This window comes from Camelus bactrianus, chromosome 12, assembly GCF_048773025.1.
Source record: "Camelus bactrianus isolate YW-2024 breed Bactrian camel chromosome 12, ASM4877302v1, whole genome shotgun sequence".
Taxonomy (NCBI): Eukaryota; Metazoa; Chordata; class Mammalia; order Artiodactyla; family Camelidae; genus Camelus; species Camelus bactrianus.
Window position 1 is genome coordinate 21,493,472 of NC_133550.1, and position 20,479 is coordinate 21,513,950.

At 39.1% G+C, this 20,479-nt stretch overlaps 2 long non-coding RNA genes across 2 annotated transcripts in view; one reads left to right on the top strand and one right to left on the bottom strand.

Annotated features, from left to right (window-relative positions):
- The window catches only part of LOC141579510 (uncharacterized), a 389,281-nt gene that overhangs the window by 128,687 nt on the left and 240,115 nt on the right, over window positions 1-20,479 (bottom strand). The window lies entirely within an intron of this gene.
- On the top strand, window positions 12,588-18,517 carry LOC123612970 (uncharacterized). Its single transcript, XR_006720283.2, has 3 exons — window positions 12,588-12,876; window positions 15,824-15,985; window positions 16,296-18,517. It is a non-coding gene; the product is annotated as an uncharacterized LOC123612970 (long non-coding RNA).

Below are 20,479 nucleotides of genomic sequence, written 5' to 3' on the forward strand. Positions count from 1 at the left end.
ATCGGCCAAAGCTGAGACAGAAGAAACAGAGGAGTCAGGCTTGATGGATAGTCTCTGTTGTCATCTTTTCCGAGAGTTGTAACTTTAAGGGCCAGAGACCAAGGGAGGATTTAAAAAAAAAAAAAAAAAAAAAAAAACCTTCTTAAACAGAAATCAGAAACTTTTTCCCTCCTGCTGTAAACTTTGATGAGTTTCCCAAAAAGATCTAATCCTTCTGCCTTCCCCTCATTTTAAGGAAAACAGATGTTAAATCCTTCAGCATCTCTGGCTAATGTAAGTTCCTTAGATGAACTTAGATTGGCAAAATTGAAATATTAGAGTATGTGGTAGAGTCATGGTCTCCTACAAAACTCCATAAACAGCCATGCAGATCTGAAATCTTCAGTATTTTCTAGAAAAAAAAATACATTCCTAAGTTAAGACGATAAGCACCTTGTAACTCTTCAGCCTTTATCAGAGTCTTACTCTAACCTCCCAGAGGTCACTTTGGTCCACAGAGTTGAGGCCAAGGCCCACCAAGACTGAGACATCCTGATTCCTGATGAGGCTCTAGTGAGTTTTGCTTGGGGGGTCCAGGCGGCTAGAATGTGGACCACTCCCTTTTCCTACGTGCCCTTTTCTGGCAGATCAATTCCAGCATGCAGAGTATGGCTGCCAAACGTGTAACATTCTGGGAATTCAGTAATAATCTCCTTGACCTGTAAGCTTTAAACACGGCGTTTGTTGCCCTCCAACTTTTGGTCCTTCATCTCTTCCAAAAGTTCCATCACAGAGCCTGACTTAACTTTTGACTTTTGTGAAGTAATTCTCCACCTTTGAAACAGAAATAATCATCTTTCCTGCTGACCTCAGTGTGGGATACTACTTCAAACCCTTCAGAAGAAACTATGTTAAGTAATTTCAAAAGCAAAGGACTAGATTCTTCCAGATTGCCATAAAACATCCTGAGATAGTTTGAAAACCTCTGTCACGTTAAGCCAGAAATATGGGGAAGATAAGAACTTGACATCAAAATTCATCTCCAATGTCATCTCTCGTCAGAAAACTTTCCTGACCACCCCCCAGTCTAAATCTGATACCTGCTCTATGAAATGATAAAAGATGGCACTTAACAGACACAAACAGCCAAACACAGTGTTAATGCTTTATATGCAAAGCCATGCTTCCTTCCATTATTTATTCATCAAATACCAAGTATTTAAAGTGCATCCTATGTGCCAAGATTTGCATTGAACTGAGTTTATGGTGATGAACCCAAAAGATACGATTCTTACCCTCCTTGAGCTACTGTCTAGTGAAGAAGATAAATGTCATATAAGTACAACAGAATATAGAATTTCAAAGTGTGACAAGTTCTGTGTAAGGAAGCAATAGGCAGCTAGGAAGGAAGGCAGCAGAGTGAAATAGAACTGACTTAACTTTGGGGTCAGAAAAGAGATAGATAGGCTGACATCGCAGAGACAAGTCATAGTGAGCAGGATGACTTGAGATGTTAGACCACCTCAGACAAAAAGCCCAGCATGTGCTGAGCCTCTGACTCAGAGGAAGCTTGGTGCCCTCCAGGACCTGGAGGAAGTGTGGCTGGCGTAAAGCACATGAGGGTGAGGGTGGCAAAGACGAGACGGGCGGGAGGCCAAGCTAGAACTTAGCACGATGCTAAAGAGCTTTTATTTTATTCTCAGTGAGTTCATTAGAAACGATCTCAAGTCTTCACAGCAACTTTCGAGTTGAATGCTACTCCCATCTTCATTTTACAGATGAGAAGTTTGAGGCTCTGGGAGATAAAGCAATTACACAGCTAGTAAGGGGCGCAGGCAGATTAGAAAACTTACACACACACTTCAAAGTTCAAGTTGAGGCTGTTAAAATGACACTAATCTGCCTTCCTGTCTTGCCAGAGGACCTCGTGCAAACCGTCATGATGGCACTTACATCACTATATTTCAGCACTGCGTCTCCTACTAGCCCTTACATTTTAACTCATAGTTTAGATACTTTTATTTTCGGGTAGACTGAAAGCCCCTTGAGAGCAAGAATCAGAGCTTATTTGACACCCTGCTTTAAACATAGCAGGACTACAGCACTGCTGAATGAATGACTACTGGTATCAGATATGCAAATTTGGGAAGACTTTGAGCTAATCAGACCCATATTCTAAGGCTTACACTGAAAAAAAAAAAGATTTGCAGATACTAACTAATATATATGTAAGACAGATAAACAACAAGTTCATACTGTATAGCACAGGGAACTACATTCAATATCATGTAGTAACTTATGGTGAAAAAGAATATGAAAAAGAATACACATATATTCATGTATGACTGAAGCATTATGCTGTACACTAGAAATTGACACAACATTGTAAACTGACTGTACTTCAATAAAATTATATATACAAAAAAAAGAGAAGCATACTAAGAAATGTTTAAAAAAAATCCTATTTGTGGGCACAAGGAAGAAGGCCTAACTTAAAAAAGATTTTTAGCCAATCTGTTATGAATATCAATAACATATTAGACATAGTTTAATCTGTTTGGGGGTATTTTTTGGGGGTGGGGCAAGGAATGATTTTTCTCATCTCCATGAACTGTAAATTTGAGCAAAGTGATATGAGGTCAAGGCATTTTAACAGGAAATCAACATGTTTTAAAGTAACTTTTGCTGTTTTTCCTCCAAAGTACTTTTTCACTGTATGGTCCATTGATGACAGTTTCAACCAAATACTAGAAAATAAAAACTCAAGTTGCACTTTTTACAAGCCAAGTTTTGCAGTATTGTCAATAGCTGAATAAGTCGAGGTACTAGAACCCTATTGTCATTTACTGGAGCCACCTAAGAGCTATCTAGACAGTTATTCATTCATTTAATTTCATTAATAAATTTAATTACATTTTTATAGACAGCTTATACGTGCTAGGCACCCTTAGCCTCAAACACAGCTAACGAAGAATTGATAAACCCACAAGATTTCATGCCGTCCTTTAGGAAGCTGCCGGAACTAGTCCATACACCATTCATTTGTCAAGTCCCAAAGGCCAACAACAAAATGGACTCAGAGTATCTCTGAATGGAAAAATTCTGGAAAATCTGTGCCACGAGTAACTGTCTACAGTTCTCAGCCAATGTCTCAAGAGATGCTCTTCTAAGACTCCAAATTTGGCTCTGTGTCCCTTTGTTGTCTGTCTTCCTCAGTGGCCCTGCTCTGTAAGGGATGTGGAACAGAGCCCAAGCCCAGGAAGGCAGGGAAGGTGGAGAATTTATTTTATTATATGTCATGGAACGTAAGGACACAGATTCATGACTCAGTTCAATTTGGAGCAACTTATTATAAACTGTTATATTTCCCTTCTGATCCTAACTTCCTTCCTGTCCCTAATATGAACTGAGATCCCTCTCTCTCTCTCTCTCTCTCACTTTCCTCCTGTCCCATCAGTGAGGAGGCCAAGTCATCTCTTTGCAGTTTCTTCCATCTGTTGACCTCAAGGTTTGATGACACTACCCCTTAATTGGCTTCCTAACTCCTTGAGCGAGAGCAACTTCCAGGTCTCCTACTTACAGGTTCGGTTCCTTCCTGGACCATGTGGCTCCACCTCGGTGAATTTCCTTCCATAGCTCTCCCTTCAACCACATTTCTAGCTGATTTACTGCTTCTCTGCTGTTATACTCCTTTCTGAATCCTGTTTCAGTTACTCCAACACAGAATAAATCATCTTGTTTGCATGACAATTTTTTTTCCTTAATCTCAGCCCCAAATTCCAGCCACTAGGATGATGTGAAAGTCATATTCATATTCCTGACTTCTATGTATACTGAGACCCCCCTGCTACATGTGATAAGTAACAATGTCTTCTTTACAATAAAAGGTATATGTGTGAATATACAGGGAGAGTGTATATATATGTACATGTATATGTATGTATATGTAGGTACATATCCTACAGATAGAAGTGTTAGTGATGAGTAAATAAGAACACTTACATGTCACTGGGCAACGTTTCCAGGAGCACACGCTTGGTCCTTCTGCTCCTTCCTCTCTTCCTTCCTGCTATTTGACTCGTGAAGCACAGATGGTAGTATGACTAAGCAGCCATCCTGTGACCTTAAGAGTGGAAGCTTTCTACCAAGATTTTGGCAGGGCAGATAGACAGAAAGAGTGTGAGCCCCAGTAGCTTCATGGGACAACCACAAGGGCCCGGGACTGCCAACTAGAGGATACTGTTACTTATTTTAAGTCGATGTAGTCAAGGCTTAAATGAAATTCCTGGCTTGTGTGTGTGTGAGAGAGAGAGAGAGAGAGAGAGAGAGAAAGATTTCTAATTGATCTATATATATATGTGTGCAAACACACATACAAGTATGCACATGCACTGCTGTATGGTCTAAACCATTCTACTATATGCTTTAGACCATATAGTAGTACTTTGCATACTTTATAAGTACTACACGAAAAAAAATCAATGTAGCAACATTTAACACAGAATATAACCCAAGAGCAAGCAAGCAGTCTATAAACATTAAGTACTATACTTTTAATCCTCTCAAGAACCACAGAAGACACGAAGTGCCATCCACGTGTTAACCAATGAGGAAACTGGGTCTTAAAGAGGGTAAGTAATAGGACTTGACTCTCAGAGTTAGCAAGTGGTAGAGTTAAGATTTGGACCCAAGTCTACCTGATTCCAGAACTCAAAATCTGAAATGCAGTGTACACTACCTCATCCAGCATGGCAAGGAATTCTGTGCTTGGAGAGAAACCAAGCAGTCCCTCTATGAGCCATGAGAGAGATTTTGTCACATGGATTCAAAGGAGAGGGCATAATTGAGCACGAGGGTTCCCATGGAGAAGTCCCAGATCTGCCACTTGCTGGCTTTTTGACCTTATCCAAGTCAACCCTGTTCCCTCAGACACACTTCCTTCATCTTCACAGTGAAGATGTTGACTTGATTACACTGAGCAGTTCTTTCCAACTCTAAAATGCCATCAGTCAATGATTCTTTGTGACCAGTTTATTGGAAGAGAACAGAAAAACCAAACTTGACTGTGAGATTTGAATGAAATATCTTGGTCTCCACACTCTATGTCTTTTATTTCGTTATCTTTTCAGCTCCCTCTTTGTTGTAATATGCAGACAGTTTTGCAGATATTGATGGGCACTTAGAAAGAATTACCCATATTAGTACAGAGTAGAGATAAGCAGTATAGAGACCAAAGGAAACAAGAGGCATAGAGGCAAGAGGAAGAAAGGGAAAAGGAGAAGGTAGAAAGGGCTTCACTTGAAGGGGGTGGAGTTAAAAGAGGGAGCCAGCACGTTGCCACAGACTTGCCCAGTGTTTCTGTGTCTTGAGTTCTGCCTCTAATAAATGTCTTCTTTATTGCTTTTGCACTTTCCCAAGACAGATACTTAAAAGATGAGTTCTCAACTGCAGTAAGGCAGATGGAATTTTGAATTAGAAAGGCCCACGCCTGTCCCAGCTCAGCCATTTGCTAGCTCAGTGACCTTAGACTTTGCACGTCTGTTTGTGACATGACTTTAAATGAGTGATTCAACTTCCATTCCTCATTTGGCAATAATTCTCACCTCTCAGGGCTGTTGTCTGGAGTAAGAGGTGGTGTAGGTAGAAACTTAGCGTAATAGACTCTGTACAAAGATTTAAGATATATGTCCCAATGGGTTGTTGAGCAATTCCACAAATTTAAGGCTTAAAGAATTTGCTGTCGTACTTTATACGTCCACAGGAGACTTTGCAAACATTACATAAATGCTTCTCCCTGAATCAGTTAAAACTTCCGAGCTGGGAATGAAGAGGCCCAAAGATTTGTAGCGTCTGGTGGTAGTTTTGTGGTTTTCTTTTTAACGGTTGTGTTAGTAGTAGCTTGTTGTTTGCTTAGTTCTGAAAAGTCAGCTCCTCTCAAAGACTCAGAGTGTTATACCATTCAGATTTATTTTAATATGATTTGTAGGCAGACATGACTTGGGAATTTGTCAAAGAAACTCATAGAGCCTGGGCAGTGGCCCTTCACTTGGAAAGCATTAGGCAAGAGCCAGATAAGCCAGCTGGCCTCCAGTTCAAATAGTAACTTTTTTTTCTCTTTTGTAGCCTTTAAGTATCTAAATATTTGGGTTAAATACATTAGGATTAGCATAAACATAGAACACTGGTCCATCGCATTCAACGGGAGAATTGTTGCCATCCTTGTAACCCTCCTATCTCATTAATTTCAGTGTAATTAAAGGTAAATTTTTAGAAACTCGCCCTTTCTGAAAGGAATTTGCAGGGAAATATCACCTAGGCTGTTTCTCTTAACATGCTACCGGGTAGCTCTTAGTTTCAAATAAACTCAACACTGGATTTGCAACAGCTGTTCCTAAAACAGAACAAAGACAAGTCACTGAATTCTTCACAAAGAAAAATAAAACTTGAAAAAAAATCACTGAGATCTTAGCAGGGCAATCATCAATTCATGAGGAATGAAATGAAGTGAGTTACAAGACTAGTTCAAATGTGTCTCAAGTATGGGGTAAGACAGCAGAGATCTGTAGCCAACTTTGCTTTTCTTCATTCATCTATTCAAAAAAAAAATCTGAATTTCATTTGGAGCTATTCCAATTTGCTGCCGTCTTCTTCAATTACATACCTGGGGATGCTAAAATTACAGCTTTCTCCCCATTAATGCTTTATATTATGTAAAATCTCACCATACCAGAGAATCATCATTGCAAATAGATCAACAGTCACAATTTCTTTAAGTTTTTCTTTTTTCTTTAAATTTTTTTGGGGGGAGGGGAGAGATCATTAGTTTTATTTATTTATTTATTTATTTATTTATTTATTTATTTATTTATTTATTTATTTATTTAATAGAGGGACTGGGGATTGAACCCTGGACCTCACGCATGCTAAGTGTGCACTCTACCTCTGTGCTATACCCTATCCCCTAAGTTTTTCTTGTATCTATATTAATGGTCTTTTTTTAAATTTTGACTTTAATTTAATAGCAAAATCTTAAGATAACTAGGTGTCTGTACATAGAAAAGACTGAGATATTGCTTCTATTTCATCCAACTGTGTTTATATTTCTTATTTACTTGTCTATAACCTCCACCAGGTTTTAAAACCACATAGCCCAGTTATCTTGTTTGTCCTGTTCAACATTATTATCCCAGATCCTAATGTAACAACTAGCAAATAAAGGACACTGAAAGGAAAAAGAAATGTTTGTTGAGTGTTTCAATTGAACAAGAGTAGATATAAAAGCAAGGAAAAAACTCATTTTCTTCTTTGCTCTTCTACCAGAGGGATAGATAACGGATAAACACAAATGATGGAAAGGGATCTGAAGATTACAGTTTAACTGAGTTTAGTTAAGTCTACAGCTGGTATATTTCCCAACTTTTTGTCTTAAACACAAAAAGGGCACAACTGGATCTATCATGTACCACCTACCTCTAAAACAAAAAACTAAACTATTAATTGACTGTATAAATGTATGACAAAGCTTAAGTGTAACGAATCATGTATTGCTAATGAATACAGAACTGAAATGTTCCTCGTTTCAGATATCTAAGTAGGTGACCGTGTGGACTTCAGAATGTGGGTCACAGAGTTAGACATCTCAAGGGATTCATGAGATGCAGCGTGGAGACTCAGAAGAGGGACTCAAGGCCAGGATCCTCTCCTTGCTGTCTGTATGACCTCAGACAAGGTGTAAAAGCAAAATGAAATGGAGAAAATCAGGCTACCTCCCTCACAGAGTTGTGATAAGCTTTACATGGTTTAAATATATAAAATGTGAAAAACAATGCCTGACAGATCTACGCACTGATACAAGGATTTTTTTTTTTTTTTTTTTTTTTTTTTTTTTTGCCAATACCAACCTCATCGCCAACCTCATCACCATTACTCCTGTACCTTAACTGACCCTCTGGCTATTCTGACCATACTCCAATTCTGTCCCTGACCCTAGCAATGGTATACCAACTCATGTTCCACCAAGAAACTTTCTTCCAAGTTCTCACATGAGGCCAAGTCCATCAGATAAGTCTGCCTAGAGAATGGGCAGGAGAGACCTGATTTTCTGTTGCTCTTTTGGGAGAAGACCAGGTCACAGTTTCACATCTCCTATTTCCACAGGAATAACTCAGCTGTGGCGGGGGGCGGGGGGGGGGGAGTGATGAGGGAGACGGTGCAGCAGAAAATATAAAAGAGGACCTGACAAGGGGAGTGGTATGTCTCAGTGGCAGAGCATGCTCTTAGCACACACAAGGTCTTGGGTTCAATCCCCAGTACCTCCATTAAAAAAATAAATAAATAATTTTTTTAAGTGAGAACCTAACAAATTCCGTGTGTTCTAATAATATCCATGAACAGACGGCTGTACCTCATTCATTCATTGCAAAGAGTGGTTTATGGGTAAAGCATGAGATAAAACTGAAAGGAATGAGATAAAATCATATGCATTTATTCCATTTCCTTTCTCTCTAGTTTCCAGAGAGAGCTTACGCTTTGAAGAGTATGATAAAGTAGCTATTTCAAAAAGCTCTTCAACAGTAAAAACCTAAATGCTGCATAAAATACAATTATTTTAAATGCATTGCTGAGAATATATGAAAATAAGAAAAATTCCCAAGCCCTCACAGTCTGTCTGTCTCCAAACAAATAAAGAATAAGCAAAGAAAAAAGTATAGCTACCTTGGGAGACAATGTCATCCCTGGAAACCAGAGACGGGATCTCTTTGCTGGGCAGTGCATTCCAAACTCGAACTTTCTTAGACCCACAGATTAGGAAAGACATGTCAGAATTAACAAATGACAAAAGTCACTGTAACACTTTTCCATGTTCTTTTCTCGGCGAGCCTCCCAATATTTATGGCATCATTTAATGTTCTGAAAATTAAGACTTTGTGTTGAGTAGATTAACTGTTTGTACTCAGTTTAGTGGAATGCTTAAGGAATGAAGGCGGTGACTACAGGTGTGGTTGATGACAAGAAAACTTAAGAGGTTAGGAACCCAGAATTCTTGGGAGCCTCTTTCTGCCAAAGAATGTGGGTGCAGTACTGAGCACTGCCAAGTTACACAACTGAAAGGTCTAAGGTTGATTCCTCGTTTGCTGAGAGAATATCCCCACAACAAAATCCCACAGGCAAGTGCGAAGTTTTATCTGTGAGATTTGGAAATGCTTGTGGGTGACCAACTACAAGCCACATCACCCAGGAACATCTTAATAAAATGAAATCTCCATCCAACTTACATATCGCTATCCATCTTAACAAAGTAAACAGCTTCATAAAATTTACTGCTATGTTTTTATTCTATTTTTATTTGATTGAATATTCTAGATTTGATTATCGGTAGAGTACAGATTTGATCTTTGTCCAACAATTTATTAAGGGAAGGCAGGGCCATTACTTATTTCTCTTTATACCCTTTTAGATCTAACATAATGATTTGCCTATAATAGGCACTCAAAAAGAGTTATTGAACTAGAAGAAGACATTTTTAAAAATTATCTTTTTGAAATCATAGTTCAAGTCAACATTCCTGGTCAAAATAACTTTAATCCAGAAATTTTCCTTACTACCTATCGGCACTTACATCTCACTATCTGAGTCACAGGCTCTTCTTGATTGCAACATGATAGTGAATGCATTCAATAATATCCCAAGACAGAAAGTCAAGAATGAATAGCCAGTAAAATTTCAAGACTTTAATGAGACACAATGGGCCCAATTCAAGAGTGAAGCTGAGTAACTTAAAGACCTTGTTGGGAGCAAAGTGTCCATTCACATGCCCAAGCCTGGCCAAGGGAACGACCCCTTCTGGACAAGCACGCCATCCCCCACAGGCTACTTTACTCACCCTAATTTGACTCAGCGTTGGATAAGTTCCAATATAAATGTTCCCACAAAATACAAGGCCAAGGAAACATCTCAATCTTTTTAGAACGAAGTGGTCTGACTTGGTTTTATGGCTCTTAATTTCTGCACATCAGCTCACAGAGCCCTGCCCTGCATTTACTTACCAGCGCATCACTCAGGTGGAACCCAAGGGAGACCACGCTACTGCTTCAAGACTACCTTTCGGGTTACCTGCCAAAACTCATTCTCTGGAGGTCCCAAACGTCTTTATTTAATGTGTTGATGACATCACACTTGAGGGTGGTATGGCTGGCAGGACATTAAATAAATTGTATTTTACAAGGTGCCTAATGCATGAACACTGGGAGAGCTAAGTTGCGCTTTCTGCTGTCAAAGTGCCTATCTGGATCTCAGATATGAACCAAGAACCTTGGAGAAAAAAACCCCTCCTTTCTTATTCATCCAGCCTATTTCACTGTGGTTCTTCTGATAGGGGAAAAGATTTGCTATAAAGATAATATTCAGGGTGGGGTATAGAGCTCAGTGGTAGAGCGAGTGCCTGGCATGTATGAGGTACTGGGTCCAATCTCCAGTACCTCCATTACATAAATTTTTAAATAAATAAATAAACCTAATTACCCCCAAAAAGCTTAAAAATAAAATAAATGATAATAAATTTTTTAAAAACCCTAAAAAAAGAGAAAAATGAAGATAATATTAATTACATATAAGACCACACACAAAGATACACATATCATCTTACTTTCTACAACACTGGTGGAAAGGAAGCAGTTTTCATTTCTGAATTTAGGAGACAAGATTGAGCTCTTCTATGACCAGTCAGAAGGTATGAAGTATTATTGTTGCAAATACTATAGAAGTGTTACATAATCATGATAATTTGGTACAAATAACTTCGGTTTTTCACTTATGATTCCTTGTGGCTATCATATACCTTCTTTTTTAAAAAATAATTTTATTCTATTTTTTTTCTTTAATGGAGGTGCTGGGGATTGAACCCAGGACCTCATGCATGCTAAGCACACGCTCTACCGCTGAGCTCTACCCCTTCTCCCCCATGTGCCTTCTCATATCATGTGATGAAAAGGGCATTTCACCTCTGTGTTCTTTCCCAAAACCCATAACCTCAGTATACATGTGAGAAAACTAAGAGACACATCCAGACGGGGGGACACTACATAGGCCGGTTTGCCAGTACTCCTCAGGGTGTTGAAGAACAAGATAAAGAAACTGGGAAACAATCATAGATCAAAGGAGGCTGGGGAGACATGACAGCTAAGTGCCATGTGGAATCCTGAATTGAATCCTGGCAAGGAAGAGAAAAAGGTAATGAAAATCCTAGTGAAATCCATATAAAATCTGGGGTTAAAAAAAAAAATAGGATGGCCTTTAGTGGGGACTGCCCTAAAACCATCAGAAATAAACAAGACAGGTACGCATTAAAAAAACGTTAAGGGTGGAAACACAGTACTGCCTTTGGTAACCCACCTCAGTGACCGGTTTGGCCATCATGAGGAGCTGAGATGTTTTATCTACTCGTTCATTATCCCTCCTTTCATTCACTTGACAAAATAAACACCAGGTATCTGCCATGAGCTAGGCCTCCTCCAGGTTTAGGGATACAGTTGTTAAACAAGACAAACAAGGTGCCTGACCTTCTTTTGTAACCAATCTCCCTTTTGAAACTAATGTCTCTTCTTTTATTTTCAGTACTAACAGGAATACCATATGTCTTCTCAGGTCGCCACAACCAAATACCATAATTGGTAAGTCCAAGACGAAGGGTTTGGCCAATTTGGTTTCTGGTAAGTGCCCTCCCTCGGCACGGCCTGTAGGCAGCTGCCTTCTCCCTGTGCCCTCGTATGGCCTTCCCTTGGCACGTGGGCAGTGGGAGGGGTGGTGGGAGCTGGGGGAGCTGTCTGGTGCCTCCTCTTATAAGGATGCTAATCCTGTTGGATCAAGCCCTCATCCTTATGGCCTCATTTAAACTTAATCACTTCCTTACTTCAGATACAGCCACACTTGGGGCAGGACTGGGGGGCAGGTTAAGGCGTCAACATATGACTTGGGGGCGGGGTGGTGACGTATTCGTATTCAGTCCATAACAGATTTAAAAATATGATGAACTATTGAATAAGCCAAACCTCAGACTAAGACTAGGGTAACTCAAAAAGCAGAAGGCAGGAAATTTTAGATCCCGTCTTCTAGATTTCCTTTACATCCTGGAGACTTTTGAGAAGTATAGCGAAGCCTGCCTTTCTCACAATTTATGGGAACTTCTGTTCCTGCTGTCAGCTGGAGCCAGATGACTGCATTAAAATAGAGGACACAAGTCACCCAAGTATTTTTTTATGTCTAAAACTAATATTAAGTTGGAATAATCTAATTTGAGGTTGGCTTTAAGTGCCTCACTTTAAGCTACACACATCTTCCATTTCCCAAAATTCAGTTTCATTTCTCATGCTGCTTTAATTCACCAAGGAGAGAGAAAAGAGTTCTAAATGTGGATATGGCAAGTGCAGATAGATGCGGCTTATAAAAGGCTCTGGACATACTCCAACCCACGTAAAAATTAAAAGGAAAGCAAAAATCAACATGAGAAAATAGAAATGTCAGGCTTAGCACCAAACCTAGAGTGCTCCCAGGCCCTTCGGCAAATTTACAATATTGCTTGAAAGTTTAATTATAGAGATATAAAAATGGTTTTAGGAAGGCCAAATGTACTAGTGACCAGAATTTACCCTGCATCTGCTCTCAGGTGCCCTTGCAGAGAAAAAATAGAAATTTAATATGAATTAGTGCTATCATAATAGTTCTAATTAGAATCTTTTTTTTTTAATATAAAAGCCCTGTTTATTTGGAGTGGGGTTCCTCTACATCGCTCTCCTGTGAAGGAGGCAGGCACAGCTCCCAGACAACAATTTGTGGCAGATCCCTCTTTCCAGTAGTATCGGGTATTCTGGCAGAAAACTCATTGGAATCATCTTAAACAGGGTGAGTTTTCTTTCCCAAATCTTTTTCCCCCTCCAACACTGAGAGAAGCTAAATTTTCATTATTTTCAGTAGAGAAATATTCAAGAAATATTTTTCAAGATAATATATCCTTAAACTCAGGAGAAACAGTCATTCTAAGGGAGAGCTAAGAGCCCCAGCTTAATTCCGGGTAGACCAGACACCGAGTTTTCCCAGAAGTACTTCATAAAACAGAAATTCTAGTTTCCTTGTTCTTTTCTTTCTTTCTCTTTCTCTCCCTTTTTCCACCTTTTTGTCTGTCTCTTTCACTGTCTGTCTAATTTCTCTGGAAACCAAAAGCTGAAACAAAATACCAATTAACTTTGACATTTCCAAAATGGAATTAAGAATTCCTTTTTTTTTTTTTTTTTTTTTTTCTGAAATCATTCTAAATCTCCTGATCCGACTTTGAACTTCCAAATACTTAGCCTCCAGATATCCTGGGGGGGTAGCATAAATAATGCAGGAGACAGAGTTGAATTTTAAGTGCAAACATAGACGATCTCTTAACTTCTTTGGAGAACACTAGTTAATAAGTCAGATTTTGCCAGGCCTTTCAGAAGTTTAATAATTAAAATGATAAGCACAGGAAGGTTTTCATGCCATGTAATTCCATGACCAACATGGTGTTTGCAGATTAGTCTGGTTGCAATGTGGGGAGAGCTTGGAAGGAGAAAAACCTGGGGCAGGAGCCAACTCAAATATCACAGAGGAGCTGCTGGAGGCCAGAGCTGGGGGGTGGCAGTGGGGACAGAACACAGAGGGCAAGTGACAGGGAATCTTCAAAAGGTGGGGAAGGGGGTGCTTTCCCGTGGTGTCTCCAGGGGCCAGACCGGCTCATCCTGGTGTTGGCCTCTCCCCAGCTGTCTGGGATGGCGGGGGGGAGGTGGGAGCTGGGGGGTTGACACCTTCTGCCTTCTGTCCCAGGACCCTACGTCCAAAGACACAATCAGGGCAGCCCCCACCCAGCCCCTCTGTCCCACGGGGAAGGCCAGGCTGCCCTGAGAATTTGGCCACATACTCCACTTCCTCTAACCAGTTCTTTTTTTTTGTTTTCCTGCTGATTAATTTTTTTAAGTAATGGTTCCCCTCATCCACTTTATTCTCAAATTTTCATTTAATTTTAATTCTTAAGTTTGCCTTCTTTTGCCTTCTTTGTTCTGATTTCCTATCCCCTAACCTTAATCCCAAGAAATGATGTTTTTAGCTTTCCAGCTCATGGGCTTTGGCCTTAGCCTAGACCATTATAGCTTTTAGTCATGCTTTAACCTTTTAGCTCATTGGCTTATCGTATTTTAGCTTTTATTTTTAAATCTCATGTGTTTTGTATTTTTAAACTCTTAACCTTTTACCTTTGTGGGGATTTTAAATCTTCTATTTTAGCTTCCACTTCATTCTCTGTTAGGTTAATTTTTCTTACCTTATAATCGCTTTTAAAATTTTAACCTCTGCTTAACCAACTGTCCCTTTTCATTTTTTAGATTTGCCTTCATTTTTTTTTTCTTTTATATTGTTTCCTAGTTTTAACATATTCTTATAATTAACAACAAGGGATGGTGTGTAAAGGACCCAATCACCATAACTGGGGGAGTTTGGGCACTTCCCTCTCACCCTCCCCTCCATCCTCTAACCTCCTGGACCTCCTGCTCCCCAAAATCTGCCTTTCTGGTGCCCCTAATGGGTCCTCTAGTCTTCGTAAGACTGAGTCAAAATACTAAAAATAAATAACTTCACAATGAAAAGAGAAAGTGTGTTTTCAAGTCCATGACCTCTGACAAAGATAGACTATGAATTTTTGGTAAAGATGGTCAATATTATACAAGCCAAGGAGAAATGATAACTGGAGGGGTTAACAAAAATTGCCCCTGGGCCAGGCCCTCGAGGGCAGGCAGATGACTTTGAAACTCCTCATGAGAGAAAGTAAAGCAGATAGCCTGGGACCAGGTTATCTGCACCACTTACAAAATCACATGCACTTAATTCCAGACTGGTCATCCCCCTTCTCAGCAGATGCAGGGTAGCACCTTTTCTTTCCTTTATCATAAAAGATGGATAAGCTGGCCAAAGTGGAAGTTATCAAAAGCAGAACTTTTTAAAAATGTGGCTCTGATGCGCTTCTGCTGGAGATTGCCTTTTTTTTTTTTTTTTTTTTTTTTTTATCATGACTTAAGTTGGAAAGACCTAGGACAGGAAAAGGGCGATCTCACCTCCATACAATGGGCACAAGTTTCCCTCAGAAAGTTTTAGGAACTTAGTGGAGTATGGTTTCCCTAAATGTTTTCTTAAGGAAGAAACAGAAAGAAATGAGTGTCCAAAGGATGGCTCAATCATAGCAGCCATGCCTCTGTCTACACACTCTCATCCCAGGGCACTCCTATCAGGTCCTCGTTTAAGAGTCTGCTAAGGGGAACCTCCTTTGAGAACCAATCTTGCCCCATTGATTTATAACTTGATAACCTGTAACTCCTTCCCTTCCTCAGGAAGTGGCATGGCCTCCAATCCTTTCTGTATATAAAACAGGACAGGTGTCACTCTCCTCACTTGAGAATAGTCCTTCTTTGGCTGACCACCAAGTCTGAGCCTACCATATTAACCTGGTACAGAAAGCCAACTGACTCCAGTGTTGTAGGAACTGGCTAGTCATGCTTTACCTCAAACAAGATCCTTTTCAACAAAAACAATCTTAAAGCCCCTAGAGACTACTGAAGACGTTTTAGCCATTCATTTATTCAAAACTATGTACTGACACCACTGTGTGCCATCCACTGTCCTAGGCACTTGGAAGATATGAACAAAACGATGTCCCAGCTCTCATGAAGCTTACAGTCCAAAGGAGATAAACAGTAAACAAACCAGTGAAAATGTCAGCTGGTGAGTAGAAAAATAAATCAGAGAAAGGAGGTGTAAGAGGATTCTCATTCCTTTACAGGTACCATTGTAGATGTGGCCACTGTCTGAGAAGGTGACAACTGAAAAGAAGCTGCAGCAAAGTGAGGGAGAGGGCCATGCAGACACCTGGAGGAAGAGTCCTATGAAATGCACTGTTGGGTTTATAGTCAAAGGTTATTGAGAACATTCACTATGTTTCCAGGTAAATGTCTTAGTCACAGTTCTAGGAAATGTTCATTCCTCTTGAATAACAAATTTGTTTTTATCTTAAGGACACCATGAACCAAGTAACCAATTGTGAAACCTTTTTATGTATCAGCTGGGAACCTTAGATCAAAATTTATGGCCCAATTCTAGCAAGTGTTCCCAATGAGCTGTGACATTTATTTGTGTAATATCTCACTTGTGATGTTCACAGTCTTTCCTACCTTTCTTCCCTTTGACAACTTTCCTCATCCAACTTTGTTTTTACATTAGTTTGTTTTCTTATGGATATTTGTTCCTTTCTGAAGCAAGACACGACAGAGAGAAAGAAGAAAAAGAACAAAAGAGCAAAGGAGAAGAGTGCAGAGAGATGGAAAAATGATGATTTAACTACAAATAGCAAGAATTCAATGGATAAAATCAAATGGCAATCTAACCCTGTTATTTAGAAACACAAAGGGAAACACCAAAAGGAACAATGAAAATAATTTAAAATGTTGTCCCCGTGGAATAAGAATCTAGTACATGATGTAGGGAGGGAAAGAAGACTGCTGTGTTTGTTTAAAATAAATGTCCATCGACAGACGACTGGATAAAGAAGTTGTGGTATATTTATATAATGGAATACTACTCAGCCACAAAAAAGAATAAAATAATGTCATTTGCAGCAACATGGATGGACCTGGAGATCGCCATTCTAAGTGAAGTAAGACAGAAAGAAAAAGAAAAATACTGTATGACATCATTCATATGTGGAATTCAAAAAAAGAAAAAAGAAGACACTAGTGAACTTTTCTGCAAAACACACAGACATAGTAAACAATCTTATGGTTACCAAGGGGAGAGTGGGTGGGAAGGGATAAATTAGGAGTTCAAGATTTGCAAATATTAACTAGAATATATAAAATAGCTAAACAAATTTCTACTGTAAAGCACAGGGAATTATATTCAATATCTTGTAGTAATCTATAATGAGAAAGAAAAACAAAACAAATATATGTATGTATATGTATGACTAAAATATTATGTTATACACCAGAAATTGACACATTATAAACTGTCTCTACTTCAATTTTAAAAATGAGGCAGTATTAATATCTAGTAGAGCATCTGGCATATACGGGGAGCAATCTTTACTGTTTGATGAATGAATGAATGAATGAATAATATTTTGTAGTTAAGTCTAGTAGAACTATTTCTCTTTTTGAGTATGTGTACATACTTACATATCAAATTTTGATTGAGTTAAAAGGTTAATATAAGTGTCTGAGAAATAAACAAAATACGGTAATGTCTTGAAGTTATTTTACCATATTTTTCAGTATTTAAAACAGTTCACTTTTGTAGTTTCAGCTTGTCACTCCCTCCCCAAACATCTTCTTCAACTGCCCCTTCAAAACACCACCCTTTCCCTAACATCCTGTGCACCTTTATTTTCTTTCCTGTACAATTTTTGATGGCTAGAATGTCTTCCTCAAGCCCCATCCTACTACTCATTCTGCAATCTTTTCAACAAAAGCCTGGAAAACTCCTGGAAGAAGTCTACACAAGTCAAAGGGCACTTCAGCCCTCCTGAAACCTTCCTTCTCTCTTCCAAGCAGAATTAGTCCCTCTACTGTGGAGAAAAGGGAACCCTCCTACACTGCTGGTGGGAATGTAGTTTGGTGCAGCCACTGTGGAAAACAGTATGGAGATTCCTCGAAAGACTAGAAATAGACTTACCATATGACATAGTAATCCTGCTCCTGGGCATATATCCAGAAGGAACCCTACTTCAAAAAGACACCTGCACCCCAATGTTCATAGCAGCACTATTTACAATAACCAAGACATGGACACAGCCTAAATGTCCATCAATGGATGACTGGATAAAGAAGATGTGGTATATTTATACAATGGAATACTATTTAGCCATAAAAATGACAACATAACGCCATTTGCAGCAACATGGATGTCCCTGGAGAATGTCATTCTAAGTGAAGTAAGCCAGAAAGAGAGAGAAAAATACCATATGAGATTGCTCATATGTGGAATCTAAAAAAAAAAAAAAAAAAAGGAACATAAATACCAAACAGAAACAGACTCATAGACATAGAATACAAACTTGTGGTTGCCAAGGGGGCAGAGAGTGGGAAGGGACAGACTGGGATTTCAAAATTTGTAGATACTGACAGGCATATGCAGAATGCATAAACAAGATTATACTGTATAGCACAGGGAAATATATACAAGATCTTGTGGTAGCTCACAGCAAAAAAAAAATTGTGACAATGAATATATGTATGTTCATGTATAACTGAAAAACTGTGCTCTACACTGGAATTTGACATAACATTGTAAAATGACAATAACTCAATAAAAAAATTAAAAAAAATAATTAGTCCCTCTAGACACCCTATTAAATTGTAATTATTTCTATAATTGTTTCTATCCTGTGAATCTAGTCATAAGCAGCATCTCCATTTTAGGCCACTTTATTCACCAGGAGTTACCTGGTACTTCTGTTTTCAATAAATACTGAATGAATGAACCAAGAGTACTGAATAAGTCATGGTATAAGTGACAAGCAATGTACACAGGAAATAACAAGTCACTAAGCTGGTTGACAAAAATCATCCTCAAACAGAACACTGATTATTTTCTGAAAGATTTACCACTATCAAGATCTTTGTTACCCACTATCAAAATATCAGCAAATTCTAGGATTATAAACATCTGGCACAATGTTGTAAACCGACTATACTTCAATTAAATAAATAAATACATAAATAAGTATTGATGTTTCCCTTTAAGTCTACTGTGAGTATGATTTTTTTTCAAATAGCTTATTTAATTTTTTTGAACTTAAAAAAATTATCCATACAGTAGACGGTTGCTAGTAGTTCAAATTTAATGTACACGTGTGTGTGCACGTGCCTCTGTGTCTTCCTTCTTTAACTAGTCTCGTTGGTATTTCTAGAGACGTTTCATGAGTTGAACCTAAACTTGAACCTAAGCAAAGGAGATCAGTGTAGACAGTGATAGCTGACTTTCAACACCTTTTAAACAAGGTCATCCATGTAGGGATTGGAAATCATTCATTAATTCTGCCCTCTACAGTAACGTAGGGCAAGGCGGTTAATACCATTTCTCCATCTACACAAGCTTTTCTCAGACTTTTTATTACTCAAGGTCAAATGTTTTCTACCTAACTGATCTCCTTTGTCTTAAATTCATAATTTGCCTGACCCATGAAGAAGACAGATGAACTCTGGTCTAGCTTCACTTCCCCTTTACCATTATTTTAGTTGGCAGTGGCCAAGGTGATACCTGCCCTTTCTACATACTGCGGTTCAGGCTACACACACACCAGACCCTTTTCACTCCTAATTAGAAGGGACTGACTCTCTCACCCTTCATAAGCAAACAGATAAAGATCTGAATGAAGTAGGTGAGTATTTTTAAATGCTCAAAGTATCTGGGTTAAAACAAATGTCAATATTGCATTAGTTTGGAAGAGCTTTGTCGGAGTAGATCTTCAAAGTATTTGCAAATTGCCTAATGTATTTATGTGGTTATGTACTGACAATTACTTGGTTAGTCAACAGATACTTATTGAGCTACTTCTGTGTCCAGACACAGTGTTAGAAGCCAGGATTATGATCATGAATAAGACCTAGCCTTGTACCAATGGAATTCACGGTCTAGTGAGAGAGACAAACACAAATCAGATCACCACCATGCTGGCGGTAAGAATCATAACAGATGTGTTCGTGGGACACTTGGGAGTAGCAGTTAACTCAGTTGTGGAGAATAAAGAAATTCTTCCAAAAGAGATAATGTTTAAGTGAAGGACTGAAGGATGAGTAGGAAGTTGAAGGTGGGAAAGAGGAGGTAGGTGGGAAGTTCCAGAAAGAGAACAGTATGTTCAAAAACCTAAAGGCAAAAAAAAGTCACTTTTGGGGGAAAAAACAAGGAATTCAGTGTGACCAAAGTACAGGGTTGTACGGGGGTTGGGGGGCAGTGAGTAGAGCTCAGCTAGAAGCAGAAGCAGTTCCCACATCACAAAGGGTCTACTCTGAAAACTGATGGAAAGCCACAGACAGCTTTAGGACCAATGCATGATCAGATGTTTTTCAGAAAAAAAAAAAAAAAATCACTCAACTGCACTGCAGAAAACAGGTGATGAAAAGAGACCAAACAAACCAGAGCTGTTTTCAGTTACCCAGGGAGAACAAAATGGGGACCACTGGGGATGGGGAGGTAAGGTGACCATGACAGTGGAGCAAAGAGGACAGATTTGCAATATTATTAAGGAGGGAGAGTTAGCGGGAGTTGGTGACTGTTGGATGTGGGAGAGTAAGTGTTCTGAATAATTCCCAGGTTGTTGCTTGGGCATCCAGGTACCACTCATTCTTCTTTGCAGTGGTGGGGAGTAGGGAGGATGTGGGGGTCCTGGGAGGTACACAAGCAGGCATGTTTAATAGGTGTTCTGGGGTCGTGGTGTGGCATT